Source organism: Talpa occidentalis, unplaced genomic scaffold (genome assembly GCF_014898055.3).
Source record: "Talpa occidentalis isolate TD23 unplaced genomic scaffold, MPIMG_talOcc4v2.1 talOcc4.14, whole genome shotgun sequence".
NCBI lineage: Eukaryota > Metazoa > Chordata > Mammalia > Eulipotyphla > Talpidae > Talpa > Talpa occidentalis.
Genome location: NW_023601433.1, coordinates 52,930,569 through 52,956,427, shown reverse-complemented (window position 1 = coordinate 52,956,427; position 25,859 = coordinate 52,930,569). Strand labels below are relative to the sequence as shown.

Genomic DNA, 25,859 nt, shown 5'->3' with positions numbered 1-25,859 from the left:
AGCAGCATACCAAGGATGTTAGGATGAATGGCCAAAAAACCACAGAAGACCTAAAATGAAAGATTAGGAGAAAATATGAAAAAAAAATCAGATACAAAATAATATGCATGTTCAAATATTAAAAAAATACAAAGTTTAGCATAAGTCTTCTCTGCAGTCATGAGAGCTAGGTGATAATGTCATAATGCTTTCAAAAATGTAAAAGAGAATGCTTTCCAATTCAAATTTTCTCCCCAGTCCAAATATCTAGTGATTGTGTTGGTAGAATATATGGTTTAAGTTGTGATATATCTAAAAAAAAAAAAAAAATCTCCCATGTGCCACTTTCTCATGGACCTATAGAACAGTAAAGGGGGAGACAGAATTCTTCAGTGAGAAAACCTAATACAGGGAAGAAGCTCAAAGTTTCTCTGAGTGAGAAACCCAGAGGTTAACCAGTCTAGATTGGCAGGGGTCTTGCTAGGCACCAAGACAGATGGCCGTATGCTGGAGAAAGGAACCAAAAGGTGGGTTCTGACATGTTTGATTGCGTTATTCTCTTTCAGTCCTGGAACCAGGAAATTCTAAATCAGGTGTCTGCAGGATGGGTTTTTCCTGAAGTCTGTCTCCTTGGCTTATAGTCGGCGGTCTTCTCCCCGTGCCCTCACATGGTTGTCTCTCTATGTGTGCTGTGTCCTAAACTCCTGAGAATCAGTGTTCACCCTATTGACCTCGTTTTAAATTCGTCACTTTCATATAAAGATCCTATGTCCAAATAAAACTATATTCTGCAATAGTAGGCCCTAGGACCTCAGCATATATATTTTCAAAGACTGCAATATAGCCCATAACATCTGCCTCCGTATAACTTTGAAAAAGTTAAGAATATAATTTAAAATAGATGTATAGCAAGTGAATACATTTTTCAAAATGAATCAAATTGTATTCTTAAGTGCATGTATTTCATTGTATGTAAATAACGCCTCTATGAAATTGATATTAAAAGTATGCATGGGGGATTTGGAGTGAATTTTATTTGAACTAAGTACTATTAAATTAAGTTTTAGAGATACTCTTCATGTTGTTGTTGTTCAAATCACCTAAAGTATGAAGTAAATTATATATTCCTGTTAAAATAACTGAAATTCTCTCTCTCTCTCTCTTTCTCTCTCTCTCTCACTCTCTGTCTCTCTGTCTCTCTCTGTCTCTGTCTCTTTCTCTGTCTCTCTCTCTCAGAGAGTCCTATAGAACTGTGAGTTGTGAGTACATCCCTAAAGACACAAGGCAGCCTTGAACTCAGGTTGGCGGCAGGTAAAATCCCACAGCGGCAGATCCTGCCTCAGTGGTAGACCCATTGCCACATCCTCCAACACCTTTCCATGTTAGTCACTGTCAGTTGTCTCCCCAAATGACTCACAGAACAAATGGGAAGTGTCTCCTCCTTCCTCAGGATCAGGCAACTGTGACAGAGTCACATCAGTTGTTGTTTCTTTGAAGTGTCCTTTTCATATTTCCTATTTTTGAACCTCATCCTTAGAATAAAAACCTCCAGCGTAAATTTTGCGCAGAGCCCTACAGATCGGCACCTGGATAGCCTGGCGTTGCTAGGTAGTATTAAAAATATGACGGACTTCGGTTTTCACTTATCAAAAATGTGTCTTAACAATGTTATAGCCCAAAGTGAGGAAAAGGCATCGACCCGTACATCAAAATTCAGCATCAACACTGACATGCCCCAGAGCGTCCGCAAGGCTTTCCTTTCTCAACTGGAAAGTAAGTAATGAAATAGTGTAGGGCTACAAGGTCTCACTGTCAGTGGCAGAATAAATGTCAAAGCTTTTCCTTTTCCCTAGCTTAGTCATATTGCCTGAACTTGAACTGGCTCACCAGTATTTTAAATGTGTCCATGTACTGACCAGGAACAAGAATTACATCTATTATAGATATAGCACAAGTCATAAATGGGAGTTCACTGTGTAGCCACTTAGGGAGGTTTTTATGATGACTTTCCCCTCTTATCTCATGCCTTCCATGACTTTGATGGAATAAGTTACATTCTTAAGTACTTTAATCTCTGGCATATTGAAGAAGATGTGTCAAAGGACTGGGGGATCACTCTATTTAGTTGCAGTCATTTCACTCTACTCATAAATAAGAATTTTCATTGACCACTTTTCTGTTTGCAAAATACTATTCTGGATATTTGAGACATAAAGGGAATACTGAGAACTCTAACTTAATTATATTCTAATAATAAAGTTCTTATAATACACGTAACAAATTTATTAGTGTAAAAAAATATATGGTTAAGTACCAAGATAGTAATGAGGACAAAATGCCAGAAAACAGCCCTATAGTAATTGACAGTTGCTGTTTATATGATCAATAACATAAAATAATGCACAATCCAATGCCTCACTTTATATTCATGCTCAACAGAAAAGTGACTTGGACCATGTTCTGTGAGTGAGTTAAGTGTGTGGACATGCTGCCTTCATAATTTTTTTTCTTTTTTCCTTTTCTTCCAGTTAGGAAAACAGTCATCAAAATAGTGCTGCTTTCTCTGCAAGCAGCACAGCTATGCCACGGGCTTTCTGGCATGTGTTAAATGAAGCCAGAAATTGGCAGTGCCCCTTCTGCATGTGGCATTGATGCTGGCTGAGTCAGCAGTGGCCTGCCTCACTCAGGACCCTCATTTGTACAGTTGTCAGGGCTGCACATGAGTAATAAGTTGGTGCATCCACGTGGAACCCTCTCCCTGAGAATTGTGGACCCGCCAAAAAAAAAAAAAAAAAGGATGCCTGTCTAGTATGCCTGTGCCACCTTTATATTTATGCACTAAAAATGAAATGAGGTGAGCATTTAATACTCCCGTCCTGTTCATGGAGCATGTGATGGGTCATAATTGGGCAGACAGTCACATGATTCATGGCTTGTGGTGCCAGTTAGCAGGATCAGCCACCCAGAGACCATGAATGAAGCTGCCTTAGGGATGGGCTCTGAAGATCTGTGCTGCTTGTCCTTCTGGATGTGGCATGTTACACTGAGTGAGAGCAGGCTTTTCTCTGTTCTTGTTTTTATGAGTTTCTAATTTCCTGTAACACAACAGCAAAAATAAATAAATAAATAAATAAATAAATAGTGTCTTTAAGAGTTACTGTAACTGTGCTTCTTATAGGAAAAATCTGGTATCTGTGAGCAGCTCATTGAATAGAAGGCCCCCTGTAACATATCTCTCTCATAATATTCATCTCTTTGTGAGATATAGCCACATCTTTTCCTTCTTCCTTTATCTCCATAGTCCCTAAATTCCCTCTCTTTGTTCTTTCATTTTATCCACTTCCCACTTTCGGCAGATATGGGTTTCTCCAGCTAGCACTATCTCTTCTTTGAAATGTAATTGATCTGTCATTTCTCTCATTTCCAGTTCTCACTTTATCTATTATCATGACCAATATCAAAGAAGTTCAAAGTGTGAATGTACAAATATGTGAATCAGATTGTGTTATCCAAATATAATTGCAATATTTAGTATTTGAAATCACAATTATTATGTATTTCCTAAAGGAAATGTCAAATCAACTGGTGTAAATGTTACTATTTCCAATGTACAGAAGGAGAAACTAAAACGTATATATATATATATATATATATAGTCAGACTTCTACCCTAGAATTACATTACTGTAAATGGCAGATCCAGAAAATATACCCACAGTTCCCAAGTCTAATGCTTTTCTAATGTACATTCCAGCAGCCAACTTACATGATTCATTTTTGTATGAATAAAGCTAGTATATGATTGCATGTAAAATAAACAATAGGTGACAAAATAAATGCTAAGCAAGCAATTAAAGAGCAAGTTACTCATAGAAGTGTCATATTTTCCAAACTTTGGGGCAATTATAATATTTAGATATATTAACATTTAGCCTGCACTTCTAAATAAATATACTTGGAACATAGCAGATGGTATAAATTTTTTTATAAGACTAAATGTACAACTGAATCATGATATGTGTATTTTGATACTCTAGGTTATAAAAGGAAACTCAATATATTTTAATCTCTGCTTTATTGTGTCATTTTTGTAAAAGATATTTAACATAATCATTTTAAATTAGAATACTTTGAACACTACAGAAAATGCAAATTAACACAGTAAGTTTCCATAAACAACATGTTTGGTTTTCTCTATCAGTAACATCTTACACTAGAATGGCATATTTGTTACAACAAATGGGCTCATATTGATATATTATGATTAACTGAAGTCCATTTTTCATTCCTATTTCCTTACTATGTACCTAGATTCCTTTTTCTTTGCTGGGAACCAATCCAAGAAACCATATTCCATTTAGTTTTCTTGTCTCTTCAGGCTCCTCTTGACTCAGTTGGTTTCTTAGACTATCTTTTGATGGTCTTGACAGTTTGGAGGATACAGGTAGAAGTTCTGCAGGTGGAATTTCTCTGAAATTTTCAAATGATTAGACTGCATTTGCATTCCTGGAATGAAATCACAGAAGTAGAAGTCCCTTCTCATCACTTCATATCAAAAGTGCATACTATAAGCATAGCCTGTCACCTTGATGCAGGTGGTGACCACCTGACTGATATTCTCAGGTCTCTCCACTGTACCATCGTGCATTCTTCCTTCTGTCTACTTAATGAGTAGAGCATTATAATTCATATCGAGAGCAGAGTATCTACATTAATTATTGTGTATAGGCTATCTATGTGCCCCCCATGTATTTATTTAATCATTGATTTAAATTAGGGTGAACACAGATTTTTATTATTATGGGTTTTAATCCAACAATATTTGCTTTCTTGCTCAAATTCTTCCAGTTTTAGCCATTGATAACACTTATAGTTGACTCCTGTGTTCTTTTGTACCCTTTTATTACAATTTTATTTAGGTCTTTCTTGATATTTCTAGACATTAAAAGTGAATCCAGGATTATCGCATCACAGACTCATGCATTTCTCTAGTGAGCCCTGGCTACATTTTTGGGAGCAAAAAAGAATTTGTTGCTAATGGACTGTGGTTGATATTGGCCTCTTTCTGCCAACAGACAACAAAATGTGTATGTGTATACTACATTCTATACAAACACACAGCCTCAAATATTTCTATATGCAACCATCTATATCTATATTAAGCTATATACATCTATATCTATATTAAGCTACATACAAATATAGTATATTAAGCTATATACAAATATAATATCTATATTAAATTATATACAGCTCATTCTAATGTATATCTTTGCAACACATCACAACATGAATCACCCCGTCCTCTTCCCTTGCTTATCCATCAGCTCCACTATGGGAGAACCAAGACTCCTGTCACCTACTATTTATGGTCTTTGAGGTAACATTGTACCCAATACTATAGGTGAGATATTGTCAAATGTTTCTATGCATTAGTATATCTTCACCATTGAGGTGTCTGATCTGACTTTTTTTTCTCTTTAAGTAACATTCATTTATAATACTATGCATGCTTTAAGGGATAGATTCACACCTCCTCAGATATATCTTAAAAATCACATCCACCATCAGAGCACCCATATTTCTTTAACCTAGGCAACTGTGTATCCTGTGGCTTTGCTCTACCTACTTATTAATTCCCAGAGGTTTTCAGAAAATATTTAGGATTTTGTCATAGCCAGTTTTGTCATCTGCAAATAAAATAGTTTAATTTCTCCCTTTCTGATATATAATTTTTTCCTCTTCTTTTCTCCTCACCCTTCCTCTTATGTTCTTTTTTTCTCTTTTCTTCTCGTTCATATTTCATATACCAGTAGCATGTTGAAGAGCAGTGAAATGGTGATGAGAATATCATAGCTTGTTCTTAGCCCTATTGGTAAAACATCTCTTAAGATGTTAGCTCTATATTATTTCATCATTGGCACCATTATTATAGTATATTCCTTACTAAAATAGACCTGCTTTAAAGTGTGCTTTGTCTAAAATTAACATATTTTCTCCAAATTTCTTTTGATAGAGAAGGATAATATCTATCATATTAAAGCTATTTTCTATTCATTGAATGAACTCTTTTGTTTCTCCAGTCCTTGCATCCATCATCCCTTTATTTTCTGGTTGAAACTAAGTATTTCCTACAATTTTATATTCTGTTTCATCATGCATGAAGTGGATTTCCACTTGTGTATTTTAATTTTTTTAAAGATTTATTTTTATTTATGCATATAAGAATTGGGGTGTAGGTCAGAGGTGTGCTGAATGAAAGGATTCACCAGAGGCAGAGTGGGGAGCAGAACAGGCAGATCTAATGAAATACACTGCTGAGGGGAGCAGCGGGCAAGACAGGAGAGGTCTGCTGTACCATGTGGTTTAGCTCCCTGGCCAGGATGAAACTTGTCCTGCAGTGGCTACCTATAGCCTTATAGTACTGAGACCCAACCCCTTGTATCACCAGGGAGGCCCACTTGTGCATTTTTAGTGATAAAATAATTGAAGATGTATTTCTAACCTAAGGCAACCATTTAGATAAGAATAAATTTTAGATTCTATTATGAATCTAGGTTTTCACAACATCATATCTTTCTATCAAATACATCACCAAAATTTAATCTAGATATATTTATATTACAAATAAATATCATTCATCTTCTCTAAACTCTATGTATAAGCATGCTAAATCCTTATCAAATACTTCCCAATCGTTCTACGCAATACTAGACTTATGAGTAAAAATACATATATAACATACATATATGTTTTCTATTTAAATTTAAATCAAAAGGTGAAATTTTATTATCCCAAAATAGAAGAAGGGAAAAGTATAATTTGGAAAAACAAAATGTTATATTAAAATGGTTACAAAGTGAGTAGTAAATCTGGGATACAATTTATTAGTCTTATCTTTGAATATACTTTTATTTCACCAAAATATTAAACTTTAAACACATTTACATTTTTGCTTTACAAATATCTTTTAAAACAAAAGTAGCTTTCATTAATATAAATGTTACCTTTTTGCTGATACCTTACATTAAATCTAAAAGTTGAGTTATTTTATTTTATTGTATTTATTAACAACCTTGTGATATAATTACAGATCATACCTATAAGGTCTCATTGATGGAACCACAAAGGGAACATTTAAATTAATAACCCATGGTTAGTATTTGAAAGAGAAACTATTTAAAGATTCAAGTTCAATGATAAAGTTGGCCTGTTTCTGTTAAAGTTCTAAGAGAAAATTATGAATCCAAACTCCTAAGGAGATTATAGTGCTATAGATTGGAACATAAATGCTCAAGAAGACAGATGATGAATATCCTTTAAAGTCCATGAATCTTTAAATGCTAGCTGGAAAACTCAGACTGCATTGAATTTTTATGATATTCTATGGTTACTGAATAAAGGAGAGAACAAAATCAATATTTTTTCTACAATATCCAGTTACTATTGTAATTTCTAATTAGAAGTTGATAGTTAAATAAATGTAAATGTTTTTTATTTTTAAGACATTTAGAAAATATTTTTAAAATCCTATGTAGATATTGATTTAGATGAATTGTATCATATGCACAAATCTTTAAGTACATCCTTAGTGTTTTTCCATTTGTAAAATTAATAGGAATCAAGATGAATAATAATTTTGAGGTATTTGGTGGGATACAGTTCTTTTCTCCATTAAGATATGATTAATAATTATAATATGTAATGTCTAAACACTGTCTAATGAGCCTGAAAACACTAAGTTAAACAAACATATTAACCTTGTAGCTTGAGTTAGAATTAGTGTTCTATGAAACCAAGCATTTCCCCATAACATATTCAATATTAATGTGATTTCATGCCTGGGCTAAGACAAAGACTTTCTTTCTTATTTTTCTATTAATTTCAATAGTGGCTACTAATGCACACATTATATGTTTTTTAGTTTAATAGAAACTATTTTATCCTGAGAAGAAGAATACAGTAGGTTATTGCAACCATCTTATTTCTGAGAGCAATTTTGACTGTTGGCCTGCAAGGACTACTTAGAAAGAGGATAAAAAGGAAAGTGAAGATTTTTGGAGACATTTTAAAGCTTTGTCTAGGTTGATTTTCATCCAAGTCTCATTCACAGTCTTTTAAACAAAGTTTTCTTCTTTGAATGGTTATGTTCTTTATTAATCTGAAAGAAATGTGTAAATAATTCTATTTGGCATAGAAACACCAGGCTAGCAGGTAATCACTTTTCATTTTCATATCTCTACCTGCACAGGGGCAAACCATCTGGAGAAGGAACTGGAATAAAGCCAAGCAGATCTGCTGTTACATTTAATTTAGCCAGTTTTTATATGATGTGAATTGCGTATGAATCCTTGATCACCCTCCAGTTACTGATTTTTAGTTTTGAAGTGAATTATAGTTTAAATATCAATGTTTCTGTTTATGATTCATGCTTGCTCATATCATTCAATAGAAAAGGATAACTTCAATCAGAATAAATTTAATCAAATATGATTACCTGTATTTCTTGACTATATCTTCTCCTCACCATTCTTTGCTGCCACATTTATAGCTAGTTCTTTCGTTATTCCACACTGAGATTATTGCAATACTTCTAAGTTGATCGCTTTGCCTCAATTCCTCGTTGCCTTCAAATTACCTGCAGTAATTGTCTTCATAAAACACAAACCTCATCTTATCTATATCCTGAAGCTAAATCTCCAATGTCTTTCCATTGTTTCAAGATAATGCATGACCTATTAGGCATGCAGCATATGATAGAGCACTTAACACTAGTCTAATCAAAGGACCATAAGGTGTTTTCCTGTCCTTTCACATAATATATATTCTGGCTTAAATATGAAGATGGGGATAATATTATACATTCAGAACATTACTAAATATCAATTTATTAAAAAGTTGCCAAGAATGAGCTGACAAATTATGTAAGCAACAATCAATTTGCTGATTGTTTATTGCTAAAATTTTTTTAAATTGCCAAATTTGCTTAATTTAGTCTTTGCTTCTCACAACCAAACACACTTACCCACTGAAATAAGCCTACAGTAGAAATTTCCATAGATGAAGTGAAAAGAACTGTAAATCTTTTACCTTATAAGTTGTGCTGACAAAGTATTTGGAGACCTTGCAGCAATTTAAAACTTTACTAACATTCTTGTGACTACCTTGGATATGTAGCCATCAGCTATTTATACATGTGAACTATATAGACATATATTGACAAAACACACCAGTGATTGATTTTGGCCCAACATCAAACTAATTACATTTAAACAGAGAACAAACACAGTAAATCATAAAATTTCCTACCAAAATAAAAAAACAAGGGGGCCTTCCTGGTGGCATAAGGGGTTAAGTCTCAGCACTATGAAGCTATTGCTGGCCACTGCGATAGCTCCCAGCATGAGTTCTATCCCCAGCACGGGCACTAACCCACATGGCACAGCAGACCTCTCCTGTCTCACCCGCTGCTCCCCTCAGCAGTGTATTTCAGTCAGTCTGCCTGTTCTACTCCCCACTCTGTCTCTGGTGAATCCTCTCACCTCCCCGTACCTCTGTCCTACACCCCAGTTCTTATATGCATAAATAAATAAAACTAAATCTTTAAAAAACATACAAAAAACCAAAATACGCAAAAAGTTGTACCAGTGTAGTGTTTTTTTTAACAACCCTCTGTGAATGGATGGATAACAAATTATAATAAAACTTGTATTAATTATCAACCACCTAATCATATCCCTCAGTTTTGAGAAATACAATTTTCCAATACCACAATTATGACAATCATATGAAATTCATTTTAATAGCAAACTGTAACAAATTTTATGAAATATCTGGGAGATAATTTGAAGTTGGAATACCCCTACATTAATTTTTTTATACTGAATCAGTAAAGTTAGCATTTAGAATTACAATGCAAGTGTCCTAATAGAAATTGTAGGTAAGATACATGGATATATTTGAGAAGATTTTGTTTGGTTTTCTAAGATTTAAATAAATAATACTTTTCTTATTGCCACTGAATTAAACTAGTAAAGAGATGAAAAGCAAGGCAGTTTTATGGCTGAGGCAAAATAACTTTGTACATGTGAAACTTAAAGAGTAGTTTGGATAAAGACTTGATGTGAATAGCAATCTTGTTAATGTGTAGAATTAGGGGTGCCCTGGTAGTCCCCAAATTTGCCTGCTCTACAGGTGTTATATGATGCATTCCATAAAGACAAAGCATCATTTTAGTGTGAAAGAACAGGAATAGGCTTATCATGTACAGAAAGAGAAGAAAGGATAGTGGATAGTTTCCCAATAAAACATCTAAATTACCCATCTCCTCATGAGGAAATACCCAATCAAACAAGGTTGCCTCAAGATGGGGCTGCTGAAGCTGAAAAATAGCTTTAAGTCCAAGGCAATTTCTGACAAAGAACCATAGGAAAGGGGCAAAAAGAGCCAGGCAAGTCTGGGATGAAAAGAGCAAAGTGAAAGTACGAATCAATATAAAGGCTGCCATTGTCAGCCTTCCCATGCACCCTGACCTGTATGTTTTTCCTGTGTTTCTCTCCCACGTCTCTCTCTGTGTGTCTCTCCCAAGTCCTTGGTGTAAGCCCCAACAAAGAAACAAGTGTATACTTTTTCTTCATATGGCTCCCTGCTCCATGTTCTTCCTTCTCTGTCTTCTCCCAGTCCTCTCCAAGTTTTCTCTAGCCACCCCTCACTGCTCAGCTCCACCCTTCATTAGGTGGGGCAGGGGACATGGAAACTCCCCTTTTTATGGAGACTCTTCTCTGCAACAATTCATCTCTAACTACCTGAAATTCACAAAAAAAACAATGCCTAAAGCCCAAAGTATAATCAATTTAATTTAAAAAATATGTCTAATTGGAAAGGGAAACTTAGTCAGAGACCATTATTTTTTTATTTTATTTTATATATTTTTTACATCATTTTTTCATTTTTGCACAATGTATGCATTTTCATCTTGGTTATAGTCCCCATACAATTCCCATCACCCTTGTTTTGATCCTACTCCCTCCCCCCTCACCCTAGTGTGTCTCTGGTTTATAGTTGCTTGTTGATTTTGATTTTTAATTTATTATAATTAGTCTTTTTATTGGTCCCTTATTTAGGTTTTCTAAATTCTTGCTATGAGTGAGACCATCTGGTATTTTTCTTTTTTTTTTTCTGGCTTATTTCTTAGAAGACCCCAATTGAGATGCAGCCTCACTTGAATTTATCCGGTCTTCTCCTTTACCAACAGGATTGGATAACTCTTTTGTATGTTACAGTTGACTTGAAAAAGATGAGAGGCCCCTTCCTATTTGGTACTCATTGACCTTCACAGGAAATTATTTTTCTCTTTAATAAACCAAGTTTGTGTGATGACCATGTTGCCATTCAAAACAATTCAGGAAGAGAAAGTGTTGGTTAAGTGAAGGTCCTGTTTAACCTGATTTTATGGTATGAAAGACTAGATATGACTCACATGCATCCTAGTGAAGAATTATTTAGTTCAATGTAATTATTTCTTCAATCTCTACTGCACCTCAATAGCTCAAAGTTATGAATGGCTGCATGGTAAGGACTTTGACATTGTCCAAAGAAAGTTGTGGCTTTTCTCACCAGCTTCTGGGAGGCAATTTCTAAAATTCATTGGCCATGTGATAAGAATTGTTTTTGTTATTCAGAGTGGGTTCTCAAAACACATCTGATGAATTTATTTATTTTATTTTTTAAAAAAATATTTTATTTTATTTTATTCTTACATCATTTTTCATTTTTGCACAATTTATGCATTTTCATTTTGGTTATATTCACCATACAATTGCACCCCCCCCTTATTTTGACCCTAGTCCTTCCTCTGATGAATTTAAATGAGAGATAATTCAGGATGGGGACTGGCCTTGCAACCATCATTGGGGCTTGGGGTTTTGCCAAATTCAACCTAGAGAATAAATTCAACAAACCATACAATCAATTCATCACCCACACCTACATAATGAAGTTCTGATAAAAGCCATATATTCAAAGCTTGGGGTTTCCTAAGTTGTCAAAACTGAGTGTATTGTCATAAATCCAACATCAATGCTGGGGAGGGAATGAACCAGAAGAGTCCTGGATTACATGGATTGAAGTACATGGATTGAAGCCCACGTGTATTTTTCTTTAGCTGATTCACATTTGAGTTCTTTTACTGTTATAGATGCAACATAATCATAATAGATTTCATAGAGTCTTTCTAGAAAGTTAATAGAAATGAGGGGGCTTTGAAGAACTTGAGAACTTGCAGTGGGGATCAGTAATATTGGCAGACTGGGGGACTTTTCAGTCTGACTAACTCTAGGTAATACCTTAGTTTAAAATGAGTGCATTCCTTTCAATGTTATACTTATAGATATACCAGGTGAAGATCAAAGAGTTGGTATGTTTTTAGTTAATAAAATAAATGCACTCATTTTATCACATCCTCCAAGCTTTAAATTTTATCCTCGCATCTCATCCTACATCAGTCCCATGAGCAGCATTATTTATAAGAATTCTATTTGGAAAGAAGATAATTCAGCAATTATCATACAGAGAATGTTTTCTCATTTGAAACTGAGCCCTTTCTCCCATGGACCAAATTAAAATTATAATAATAAAACACCTTTATTTTCATGGAAACTTTCTCAGATGCTGAAAGTGTTATATCTATTATAGTGCTTTATTGATTTTCATAACTATAAAAATTGCAGAAAATGGAAACCACCTAAATATTTCCCAGAAATGTCCATGTTCCATGATACACTGTTAGCATGTAACCAAGTGGCACTCATGGACCACAAACTGCTAAGGGTTACCCATTCTAAAATGGACTCTGTTTTCCGTTGCACAGAGGCAAAAGAAACACTCTTAGTGTGAAAAATCTTTAATAGAAATAGTGTCTAGAGAGGGAAGATAGAGAGGATATTCTTAATAATAGTTCCCCATTAATGCCTCCCCCCCAAATTACCCATCTCCTTATGGAGAAATGCCAGGAAAATGGCATCCCCCCATACACAATGTTTTATCTATAACCATAATACTTTAAAAAACATTAAAATTAATAATAAAGAAATAAACATTATAAATTCTCAGGGACTATATGAAGTTTTGACCAGATTTGATAGGAGGGGATCTCTCCATAATAGACACTTATACTTTCCAATATATGAGTTGCTGACAACAAACTGACCTAGACAAAAAACAAGTACAGTCCTGGGAAGAGTAATTACCATAACTGAGAACCTAGTTGTAACAGTTTCTAAGACCTTTCTACACTCATATTTTCTATACTGTGCTTACATTACATTTTATTATACTATATTATATTCTAATCCATAGGGGGGTGGCAAAGGGAAACATAAAGTTGATATTGTCCCAGTTTATATTTAAGAAGGTTAATTTGTTTGCTCTGTAACTGGATTCAAAATTCATCTTTTTATTTTCTGTATCATAATATTTTTGCACCACAACAGATTTCCATCAAAGTTTCATTTGTAGACTGGTCACTTTTTACCCTGCTAATTCCAGCCATTGCCATAAACACACAGAGTCACAGTACTTGAACTTTCAGTATCCTCAGATGGGCTGTTGTTGATGGTTGATGGTTGATTGTTATTTTTCAGTAAAGTTCTCATTGATGGATAATGGTCCTTAAATTCACAGTGGGAGCAATGGATAAAGTTAACTTCAATATAATTAAGTAGTATAGTAAAGGCAGGTAAGAAACGCATGAACCTTCCATTGATGCAGTCAAAATCATCTCTTTGTCCATTATTAATAAGGAGGTATATTATTTTGTCTACATATGCCTCACTTGGCTTTCCTTAGGTGATCATCCATAAAATGCAATAATTTAGAAATGAAAAACTACAATAAAAATGGCATGAACCATTTACATGGATGGTTTAATAATTTGTCACCAGTGGAGGTCCTTTATTTTTAAGACTATTTTGCATGCTGCTTCTAAATTTTGCTCCAAGAAATTTAGCTTAAGACAGAGACACTAAAAAAGCAGAATTTGAAAAGAAGTAGCATATATAAGTTGCATTTTGAGTGAGTGTTCTCAGGAGAAATCCATCAGGAGCTAGGAAAGCAGGGTAGCACAGAAAAAGGAAGTAACTTAGTGCATTTTGGTATGATGTAAATCTGCAGCTCCAATGGGAGGGAGGCCTGGGTGTGCAGGATCACTGGGATTTTCCACTGTGAGGCAAAGGGGGCTTGCCTGTCTTCAGAACAGTTCTTTATGGGCTTGGGATGACCATAACTGGAAGGGCAGATAACCTCCTAGGCATTCTGGGGAAGCAATCAGAGCTGGGGTGAGGAGAAGCATGCAGCTGAGCAATAAGCATCAACACTCAAGGCAGTTGTGGCCTCAGGTCACAGCTCTATAAGGGAGGTTAAACCAGATTGCTAATGTAGTGCCAGTAACCAAGCTCAGAGCAGGCTGGAGGGCAAGGGGTGGGGGGCAGCAAAGGGGACTGGCAGACCTCCGAGACCCCAGCAAACCTTTACTCTCTCTGGGGTCTCTGACTTTCTCTCATGTTCTCTTTCTCTCATAGCAGTGGCTCCACCACTCTGCTGCATGGTCCTCTGCCACCCTGCCCTTATATGCTAAATCTCTCAGCTCAGGGGTGCTCACTTATGCATGCCCACATCATAGTCCAGGTGTCTGCCATCAGGTACACGTGTAAGACCACAGGTGTTGACCATTGATGCTAATGGTGGGACGGCAGAAAACACCTGATCACTTTTGTTTACCCCCACAGTGAGTGATGTAAAAAACTCAATACTCTATTTGTTGCTTTTCTCACTAATAAATATAAGCTGGAAATCTCTGCATATTTGTACATAGACAACACCCTCATGTTCTCAGTTGTACGGAAATTCATGTGCTGATGAAATAGAATATGACCATTATCATCTCTTATAAGGCATTCATTAGAGAGAGATTAACCAATCCACATTGTTAGAACTCCATTCTTTTGGCTGGACCATTTAATTAGTGTTGCTTAATTAGAGATGTGATACTGATTAAGTAGCCATTATATGCAGTAATCTCATAATACATGTGAGTTGCTAACATTTTTACTTTCCAGGATCTATGCTATGAAAAGTCAGACACACATGATTTAGACATACCTGTGAACATTCATATTTTAGATTTACTTATTAAAGACTCTTCTAGTAATGCCAACCAATCTTTGCAATTTAAAAATAGACAACAGATGGACTATACAACAAAGGAATAAAAACAGCTGAAAATCATAAAATGCCTCATTGTTCTTTTCTATTATGAATAATAACAAAAATTCTTAAACCCTGCAGCATACTCATGTCATAAAAAAAATTCAATTTATGTCAATTTAATGCAATAGTAGCCTGATTGGCCTGCATCACATTATATTAAACTTAATTTGTATCTATCTCAGACCTCTAATAAATCAGTTCTTAGCAAAAGCCTAAGCATTAAAAGATATTTTATGACATATCATAAGAATATACTTGATCTTATTGGTTTCTTATTGTGCAACAGTAAACCAAATTCCTATTGATGACTGGCACAAGTGAAATGATACTGTGTGACTTTCAACCTTATATTCCATGATAATAAGGCAATGTTTTTACAGATTAAATGCTTATTTTATAATTTCTATCAGATACTCCCTTTTGAATAGAAGTAATAACCGTAATAATAATAAAATGCCAACATGTATGCATGATCAAGTTTCTGTAAAATACATCTACCTGAGAACACTGGTTGAAATGACCCCTTAATATTTGGTGTACTGCAGTGTCTCAAGGACTTATAATAGTGTCTCTTACAATATCATCCTCTTTATGACCTCAACCAAGAAACCTTCCAAATAGATTAATTAATTCAGGATATAATAGGTCCCTGAAGTGATTTGCATGTATTGATGAAATGTCATGAATGAAATGCTATAGGTTAAATTACTAGAGACACAGGAAATGGAGAAAGCACAATAGTAGCCATTGTTTAAATAAATTACTTGGCAATTCTTCTTGACATATGATTATATTCTTTATGTCTATCCCCATAGCTGCCTCCATAGTGAGAGTAAGTCAGATAACTGTTGGTATTCCTGGGGGATTGTAGAACTTGGGGGAATTCTTGGTTGAAAATAGCCTCATTATCTTGATATAATGAATTATTTAGGGTTGTATGATTAAAAATTACTTAATGAAAAGTATATATTTCAAAATGGAAATTGGCACTAATGTTTATAAAAAACTGAAATTGAAATAGACATGATCACCAATGTTTATGAATGAAAATTTCAACCCCTAGAAAAAGCAGCAGACCTCTCCCGTCTCACCTGCTGCTCCCCTCAGCAGTGTATTTCAGTCAGTCTGCCTGTTCTGTTCTCCACTCTGTCGCTGGTGAAGCCTCTTACCACCCCCCATAACTCTGGGGCCTGTACCGCAGCTCTTGTATGCATAAATAAATAAATCTTCAAAAAAAAGAAAAAGAAAAAGGAAACTTGGACTGTGCTTAAGTAATGCTAAGCATTTGCATAACTTAAGTAAACAATGCATTCCTATAAGTTAAATCTAAGTATAACATTTTTGTTATAGTTCACAAGGTCCCCTTATCTCTGTCTCCGGAATCCTTTAAAATGACTCTCTTATGTGACCCATACAGAATCAGGTTCGACCAGGTGAAAGTGGATCCTCCTAATCATGTGTTTATCCCAATCACCGAGAAAGCTGTTGCATTTACTTTCTAGCACCAATACATGTCTTGCTCAGCTGTTTATCTACACTGTGACTATCTTCACATACAATCTTTTTTTTTAAATTAAGATTTATTTATTTTTATACAAGCACTGGGTACAGGCCAGATGAGTTGGGGGAGGGGGGTGAGAGGATTCACCAGAGACAAAGTGGGGAACAGAACAGGCAGACGGACAAAAAGCACTGCTGAGGGGAGCAGAGGGCGCGACAGGAGAGGTCTGCTCATCATGTGGGATTCTTGACGGCTGGCCGGAATTGAACCCGCGCTGCAGAGGCTGCAGACAGTTTCACAGTGTGGTGCTCAACCACCTGTGCCACCAGGGAGGCCCTTCACATACAATATTAATATCTAGTTTCTTATTTAGATTAAAAAAAAAGTACCACTGTCAAAGATTTATCAGCATCAATATACATCGATATTTATCAGCATCAGTTTCTACATATATGTTTTTTTTTTTTTTTTAACTGAGGTCTTTCCAAGGACCAGAACTGCTCATGGTGTAACACACTAAGAATTATCACTTTATTTATGACTATAATTTCTAGAAGATGTGTGACAAAAATGGATACCACAAAAATATCCAAGAGGGAAGTACAATGGCATTAACAAACAGACTGAAAAAGGGTGTTTGTGTCCAAGAGAATGAAAGTATGTTATCAACTTCTCAACAGTGGTACCAGGATATGATATAGAAATGCAAAAAAGTTCTGTGGAAAGAGTGGAATTCTGTATAAAAGACTATCCTGAGTTGATTAGAATTAAAAAAAAAAAATGTTCATAGCCAGCTGGAACTCAAGTTCAAGATCAGGTGGTATCAAGTGAGAAGTTCAGAGCATTTTCATTTGTTGCAAACTCAAGAACTATGAGGGGTCCAAGATTTTATCTTGTTTGCAATCTAATGTATTGCCTAAAATGATGTCTTTTTCTGCTTAAGTGGCTATTACAAAATATCAGAGACTAGATAATTTAAAAATAAGACACTGATTTCTTCCAATTCTAGATGCTGTCCTCTGTAAACAAAAGAAAGCTCTCGACCAGAATTTGACCATGCAGGCACCCTGATCGCAGACTCTCTGCTGTGGAACTAGGGGTATCTGGAAGTGGTGAGGGGACTTACTGGTCTCCCTCTTTATAAAGGTACTAATCCATTCATGTATGTTTCACCCTCATGATCTCATCACTTCCAAAACCTCATCTCCTAATATCATCCCGTTGGGGGTTAAATTTCAAAATATAAATTTTAGTAAAACACAAACACAACATTGGAGGGGGCCTCCCTGGTAGCACAAGGGGTTAAGATGCAAATTATGACGCTACCTGCAGCCACTGCAGCACGAATTCTATCCCTGGCAGACCAGAGAGCTATCCACACGGCACAGCAGACCTCTCCTGCCACAGGCAGCCTGAGTTTTTTTATTCAAATAGGTTTCCTTTGCTCCCCAAGTGAGATATAGGTGGGTGCTTCATACACATACTTAGCACAGTTGGGAGCCCCAGGAAATCCTCAGTCTCAAAAGGAGCAGCTAATAAATCTATCCAAGTATTGCCCAGAGTGACACTATTGTATTGGTAAGGAAACAAATCTCTGCCTTCTGTCCTAGAAAAAGACCCCTTTCCGTCCCCCCAGTCTGTTTGCTGGACAAAAATCCTTTAGAGGATAACCTACAATAAAAGCTATCATATGACATGCAGAAACACCGTGAGGAATTATCTCTCAAAAACTGGCATCACAAGGTTGCTTAAGATGAAGGGAGGATAATTTCAGCTAGTGGAGAAATGACATTTCATGTCATCATGGACCGGTCACAGTGAATGAAAGGAGAAGCATTTGGATCCACGTAAGGGCCTCAAGAATGTTTCAGGTGCTGTATACATTGCTAGAAAATTTTCTTTTTGAAATATTTTTCAAACTGAATTTGAAAACCAAGAAATTGATATATAGAACAGTAATTACAATTCAAAAATTCTAAAAAGGGAATTCCTAAGATAAGTTAACAGCAGATTTAAAGAAAAACCAGTCCTGCCTGATGAGGATAGAGAAGGCTTTTAGCTAGAGCTCTCAAAAAAATTAGAAGACCCCACAAATATGTAGAAATGTAGATTGCTTGCAAATAAAATGATAACTATAGTAATACACAGAATGTAGTTTATAAGAAGTCAGATAAAATTTAAATACACATTATTAAAGATAATATTCCAAATAGGACATATTCAATCCAAAGTGGAATAGGAAGCCCTGAATTTCAGCTTAAAGTTTATAATAGTCATAGTGATTTACAGAATAAGAAGTCATTATATTTTTAGTTTTTACACATTAAGTAAAAACATGCTAGATTCAAGTGAAGAAGGTATTCGGTGTATATTATTCAGGTATTAAGATGATATGGGTAACCAGAAAGGCCAAGAAAAATAATTAATTTTTAAAAGTTATGGTTCACAGAAGGAGCAAACTAAAATGTGGCATGGATATGAGAGCTTATTTGAAACATTTTTTGGGTGGAATGAGGATTGTGGAAATAAAATCTCTATTATTAACTAAAGCTTGTATAGTACTGGTAATGTAAATGCTGTCTGCAGTTTTCTTATTGCTCAGTTGAAATTAATTTATCAACAAAGCACATGATCTTTATCTTTGGTTATAAAAATAATACAAAAGTCATTAATTCCATTTAAAAGTAAAAAAAAAAGGCAAAGAATGGAAAGCAGGGGAAGGAATGGACAAGTGAATAATATTCTCATCTTACTATGTTAGAGCTATTGTCTAAAGTTTATGAAATAAAATAAGGATTTAATTTTTTTAATTATGAACAAATTAATTATATAGAACTAAAAGCAACAAGTGGTAGGCAGAGGTGTAGATAAATGGCATTTTAAATGATAAGAGAAGGAAATCTATAGATAAGGTGGATGATTTAAAAAGCTGTTACAAATGCATGCAATGGTAACCTGCATATGAAATGTACAGTAAAATGGTTTAATGTGTTGGCCTCAGATGGCTGATTCACTAGCAGGAGAAATGGGGAAGAAAGTGTGGATTTTAGGATGTTATCTGTATTATTTAATATTTTGATTTCTTAAAAATGATATAAAACATGAGATGCTTTTGAATGTTATAATTAATTATTTAGGAATGGAGGAAAGTACTGGAAGGGCAGACTTCCTCCGTCATGATGGTTCATAGAACTTGTTATAAAGATCAATTCTCTGGCTCCACCTCTTCAATTCCTTTTCAGTAGGTCTGTAATTTGTCTTGGAATCTGCATGTTTTATACACTCTAAAGTGATTTTCTTGGTATTTTTACCAAATGTACTCAGTCTGCACTAAAATTCACTAAGTGAATAGTAAATGAGAAAGTAATTGGAATACAGTTTTGTTATTTTGTTTTACTTTTTATTTTTGTTTTACTTTTTATTTTTGTATCACCCCCTCACTCCGACCATACACTGCTTTAAAAATTGACACAGGGCCTCCCCTGGTGGTGCAGCAGTTGAACGCTGGGCTGCAAGGCTGTCCACAGCCTCTGTGGTGCCAGTTCAATCCCTGGTTGCCATCGAGGGTCCCACATGGCACGACAGACCTCTCCTGCCATGCCCGCTACTCCCCTCAGCAGTGTATTTCCTCAGTCTGCCTGTTCTGTTCCCTGCTCTGGCTCTGGTGAATCCTCTCACCCTCCCGTGCTTCTGACTGTACCCAGGGAATGGAGGTATCACACTCCCAGACTTCAAACTATACTACAAAGCCATAGTAATCAAAACTGCATGGTATTGGAACAAGAAGAGACACATGGACTAATGGAACTGAATAGAAAATCCACAGATTTATGGTCAACTAATCTTTGACAAAGGAGCAAAGAAATTTTGTTCAGTAAATGGTGCTGGGAAAACTGGGTCACTACATGCAAAAGAATGAAGCTTGACTACTGCCTCACACCATGCACAAAACCCAACTCAAAATGGATGAAAGAACTAGACATAAGACCTGAAACCAGGGCCTCCCCTGATGGTGCAGGTAGTTGAGCAAAGCGCTGTGAAGCTTTCCACAGCCTCTGCAGCGCCGGTTTGATCCCAGCCAGCCAGCGAGAATCCCACATAGCACGACAGATCTCTCCTATAACACCTGCTGCTCCCCTCAGCAGTGTATTTCAGTCAGTCTGCCTGCTCTGTTCCCCACTCTGTCTCTGGTGAATCCTCTCACCCTCCCACGCATCTGGCCTGTACCCCGGTTCTTCTATGCATGAATAAATAAATCTTTAAAAAAATGACCCCCCCAAAAAAAAGACCTGAAACCATAAAGTATATAGAAGGAAATATAGGTGAAACACTACATGACATACAACTCAGTAACATCTTTAAAGACACGTCACCCAAAGCAGTGATAGTGAAGGCAAAGATAAACAGCTGGGACTACATGAAATTAAAGAGCTTCTGTATAGCAAAAGAGACAATAACCAAAACAAAGAGACACCCCACCAGTTGGGAGAAAATTTTTGCATACAACACTAATGATAAAGGACTAATCACAAAAATTTACAAAGAGCTGATGAAACTCAACAAAAAACAAAGTAAATAATCCAGTCAAAGCAATGGGCAGAATTGCTAAAAAGAAACTTCTCCAAAGAGGAAATGCAAATGGCCAACAGGCATATGAAAAAATGTTCAACATCACTTGTAATCAGGGAAATGCAAATCAAAACTACAAGGAGATACCATCTTACACCTGTGAGAATGGCACATATTAAAAAATCTAGCAACAATAAATGTTGGCAAGGATGTGGAGAAAAAGGAAATCTCCTGCACTGCTGGTGGCGGTGCAAACTGGTCCAACCACTAAGGAGAGCTGTGTGGAGATTCCTCAACCTGCTAAAGGTGGAGCTTCCATATGATCCAGCAATTTCACTCCTAGGTATTTACACAAAGGACCCAGAAACATTAATTCCAAAGGGCACCTGCACCCCTATGTTTATAGCAGCTCTATTTACAATAGCTAAGTTATGGAAACAACCCAAATGCCCCAAAATAGATGACTGGATCAAGAAGATGTGGTACATATACACAACGGAATATTACTCAGCAATCAAAAAAGATAAACACATGCAATTTGCAGCAACATGGATGGAGCTAGAAGGGATTGTGCTCAGCGAAATACGCCAGAAAGAAAAAGAAAAATGCCAGATGGCCTCACTAATAGCAGAAATTTAGAAAACCTAAATAAAAGGACCAGGAAAAAGACAAATTATAATAAAGTAAAAATCAAAATCAACAAGCAACTATAAACCAGTGACACACTACCGGGGGGCGAGGAGGGAGTGGGATCAAAATAAGGGGGGTTGGGAATTGCATGGGGATATAACCAAGATGAAAATACATACATTGTGCAAAAATGAAAAATGATGTAAAAACATATATAAAATTAAAATATTAATAAGAAGAATATTGTTTAAAACCTAAAAAAAAACAAGTCACTTTAGAAATTTTCTAGCTAGATTTCATGGATTATAAATAGACAAAAACAGGTAGATGTTTCTTCTAAAATTTTATCCATAGGACTAACTTTCTGTGTGCTGGAGGTGGAGAGGGAACACTTTTCTATCTTCTCTAATGCAATCTTTCTTTCTGCTTTTATTTTTGTTTTGTCTTTTCAAGGTCAATCTTGAACATCACTGAGGTTTGCACTCTCCAGGTAATACTCTGTTTTCATAATCTTCACTTTTTAGGTGAGGCATTTTGCCTCCTTTGTTATTTTAACCTTTCAGGATGATTTCCACCCTCTAACATGATAAATAGTTAGTCCTTTTATGTTTCATGGTACAAATCAATAACTGGTGTTTTAATTGCTCAAAGGAATAAAAAAAATTGCAAAGAAAGTTATGAAAGGGTTAATTTCCTGCTATTTGAAAAGGAGAATGAAAAAGAATCCCCCAGAGGGCTCCTGCTTCATCCTGGTGTGTATTGAAATGTAAGCTGCAACCAACAGTCTGGTTAATAACAATTCATGCCACTGTCAATCTTTTTGACCAATGTCATCAATATTTTACACTGCAAAATAACAACAATTAAGAATCAGGACTAGGAGAAGCACTTGGGGCAAAAGTGTTTCTAACACGATAATGAAATCGACAATACAGCGCCAGCATTTCCAATAGACATTCTAAGAAAGGTTTTGCTGTGGTTTTCTTTTCCCAACAGTATGTACCTTGCTTTTTACTCCGTTTGGTGACATTCAACTGGGGGTTTAATCCAATGCCTCAGAATCACACACAGTGCTGTAAACCAAAGCTACCTAAATCAACATAGATAAAAACAAAAGAAACAAACAAATACAAAAACACTGATGCACTGTAGACTTTATAATTCCAATCCATAAAATTCAGATAATGGTGATGTGGAGAAAAGTAGAAACATTAAGAGTCATACACATTAACTCAAAATTGGTGGTCGGAGTAGTGTGGTAGCATACTTCTGAAGCTGTGTGATCCTGTATATTTGAATTATACACAGTGTTGTAAACCAATGGTAATTAACAAAAAAAGAAAAAAGTGAATAACTGATAAAAGAAAAACGAAGATGAATTCAAAAGTAAAGAGCACCCTGAATTAAAACAAGTCTTACAAAATTATACCTGTATTGAATTAGATTGCAGAATATACCAAATAAATAAATAAAACACCGCTATTTCTCTCAAATCAACTTGTATAAAATTTGATAAGTTAAAATTGACAATCAGGGGCCTCCCTGGTGGTGCAGGCAGTTGAGTGCAGCGCTGTGGAGCTGTCCATAGCCTCTGCAGTGCCAGTTTGATCCCTGCCGGCCTCAGAGCAACCCACATGGCGAGCAGACCTTTTCTGTCTCGCCTGCTGCTCCCCTCAGCAATGTGTTTCGGTCAGTCTGCCTGTTCTGTTCCCCACTCTGTCTTTGGTGAATCTTCTCACCCTCCCGTGCGTTTGGCCTGTACCCCGGTTCTTGTATAAACAAAATAAATCTTAATTTTTTTTAATTGGCAATCATTTTATTTATCCTACTTATTAGTGAAAATAAGAACAGTTAAACCTTAAATTCAAAATCCCATTTTTTAAAATATTTATTTATTTATGCATTCTGCACCATGTGGGTAGCTCCCTGGCTGGGCATTGAATTTGCACTGCAGTAGGTGGCAATAGCTTGATAGTGTTGTGTCTTTAGCCCCTGCACCACCAGGGAAGCCCTTATTTATTAGTATATGCCTTTCCTTTGAAAGAAAATTTCATATGAAATATTATGTGTTTAAAAATCAGCATATTATTAACGTGTACATAATATATTGCCCAACATTGTCATGGAAATTTTATAGCATCCAATTTTCTTTCTCAAATTCACTTATAATGTTATATTCTAAGAAAATAAAAATGATTTTCAAGATCTAATTATTTTGATGCCTGTAGTAGGATCCAAGTGTTTTATCTTCTATTAGTTTATGTGTCATGGTTAAGACATTTGTATTTCATGTATGTACTTACCCTTCAATTCCATTCTTTTTTTTTTTTAAAGTGTATTTGGAAAAGATGGATAACTTTTTTTAAATTTATTTTTTATTTTATTTTATATATTTTTATATCATTTTTTCATTTTTGCACAATGCATGCATTTTCATCTTGGTTATAGTCCCCATACAATTCCCACCCCCCTCATTTTGACCTTAATCCCTCTTCCCTTCCCCTCCAATAGTGTGTCTTTGGTTTATAGTTGTTTGTTCATTTTGAATACCGGATGGTCTCACCCATAGCAGGAATTTAGAAAATCTAAATAAGGGACCAGGAAAAAGACTAATTATAAAAAAGTAAAAATCAATTCCATTCTTAAAAGCACAGTAGGATTAGTGCACTTCCAGGTGTGCACACTCTGCACTGACCTTGCTGATGAGTAAGGAAGGACTGGCAAAGGGAACAATTATGGACTGGAAGGCCCTTTCCTTCTGTTTCTTCAGTGTCATTATTTTTGGCTTTAAGGGTTGGTTATTATGAGAAAGTCAGAGGAGCAAGAAGGGGTAGGAATGGTTCCCTGTTGTTTGTGTTTCTGAGAATGTCATGACTTTTTACCTGAACTCAGGGAAGTATGGCTCTGGGGGCTGACAGTGAACCAATCTAGCTTTAGGTGTGACATGTTAGCCTCGTATCCCTTTGAGTCTCACAGGATTCCCAGCCCCATGGATGCAAGGTATTGCCTGCTCCTCACACCATGGATGCTAAATTGGGATGGGCAGGTGGGAGAGGACATATCATCGATGTCTTCAGCTCACAAGCCTGTTCTTTTGCCTGCTAGACATGCTTAACTAAACACTAAATACGAGTCCAAAGATATTTTTTTTTTAGGAATCCCTGATAGTGAAGTCATTATTGAGTAGTTGGGTTCAGAGAGGGGGGCCCTTTGGTTCACTCTGGGAAAGGTTTCACCAGAGCTCCCCTTTCCGCAGCAGGAGGCGAGTTTCCCAGGAGAGTTTCTCCACGAGACAGAGATGTTAGTTATATCCAAAAGGGCAGGTTTATTATAAAAAGGAGAGAAGAATGAAGGACACTTGCATAGATACAAGCGAGAAGAAAGGGCTCCTCCGAAAATGACAGGTTTGCTAAGAGAGACCTACCTGCATGATCAAAGGCGGGCGGCCTTCAGGAGAGCTGCATCTGCTGAGGAAGGTCAGTAAAGAGAAAAGAAGGCATGGTACAGGTCATGGGCTGGCAGGAGGTTGCTGCCCTGCGGAGGGAGAGCTGGCAAAAAGAAACACCTGTATAGGCACAGGTGGGCAGATGGACTGCTGTCCCGTGCCAGTGCAGAGATTGCACTGATATAGTCTTCTTTTGGGGAGGGATTAATCCTGTTTTGGAGTGGCCTGTTTGCTGTTGATTTTGAATAACTATAGAATTTGAAAGGACCAGAGATTCTAGAATGTCTCTCAATCACCACATCTTTACCTCCGGTCTGTGACATCCACAGCATCTGACACTACTTGGGTCTGTGTCTTGGCACCTAAGGATTTTTAGTTCCTATAGCTGGTTTAATGACTATGTTAATCACTTCTACCCCCCACTCCAGCTGTTGGTATTGTGTGAGCCAGGTTTCTGATATATTGGCACCTC

The 25,859-nt window shown here is 36.1% G+C and overlaps 1 long non-coding RNA gene across 2 annotated transcripts; it reads right to left on the bottom strand.

Annotated features, from left to right (window-relative positions):
- Positions 1–2,663: 2,663 nt before the first annotated feature.
- LOC129145831 (uncharacterized) lies at positions 2,664–25,626 on the bottom strand. Of its 2 annotated transcripts, none has more exons than XR_008551924.1 (3): positions 25,367–25,626; positions 4,286–4,484; positions 2,664–3,074 (listed from the first exon to the last, which is right to left on the bottom strand). It is a non-coding gene; the product is annotated as an uncharacterized LOC129145831 (long non-coding RNA). The 2 variants fall into 2 exon arrangements; XR_008551925.1 differs by having other exon boundaries at positions 4,286–4,448.
- Positions 25,627–25,859: the final 233 nt, after the last annotated feature.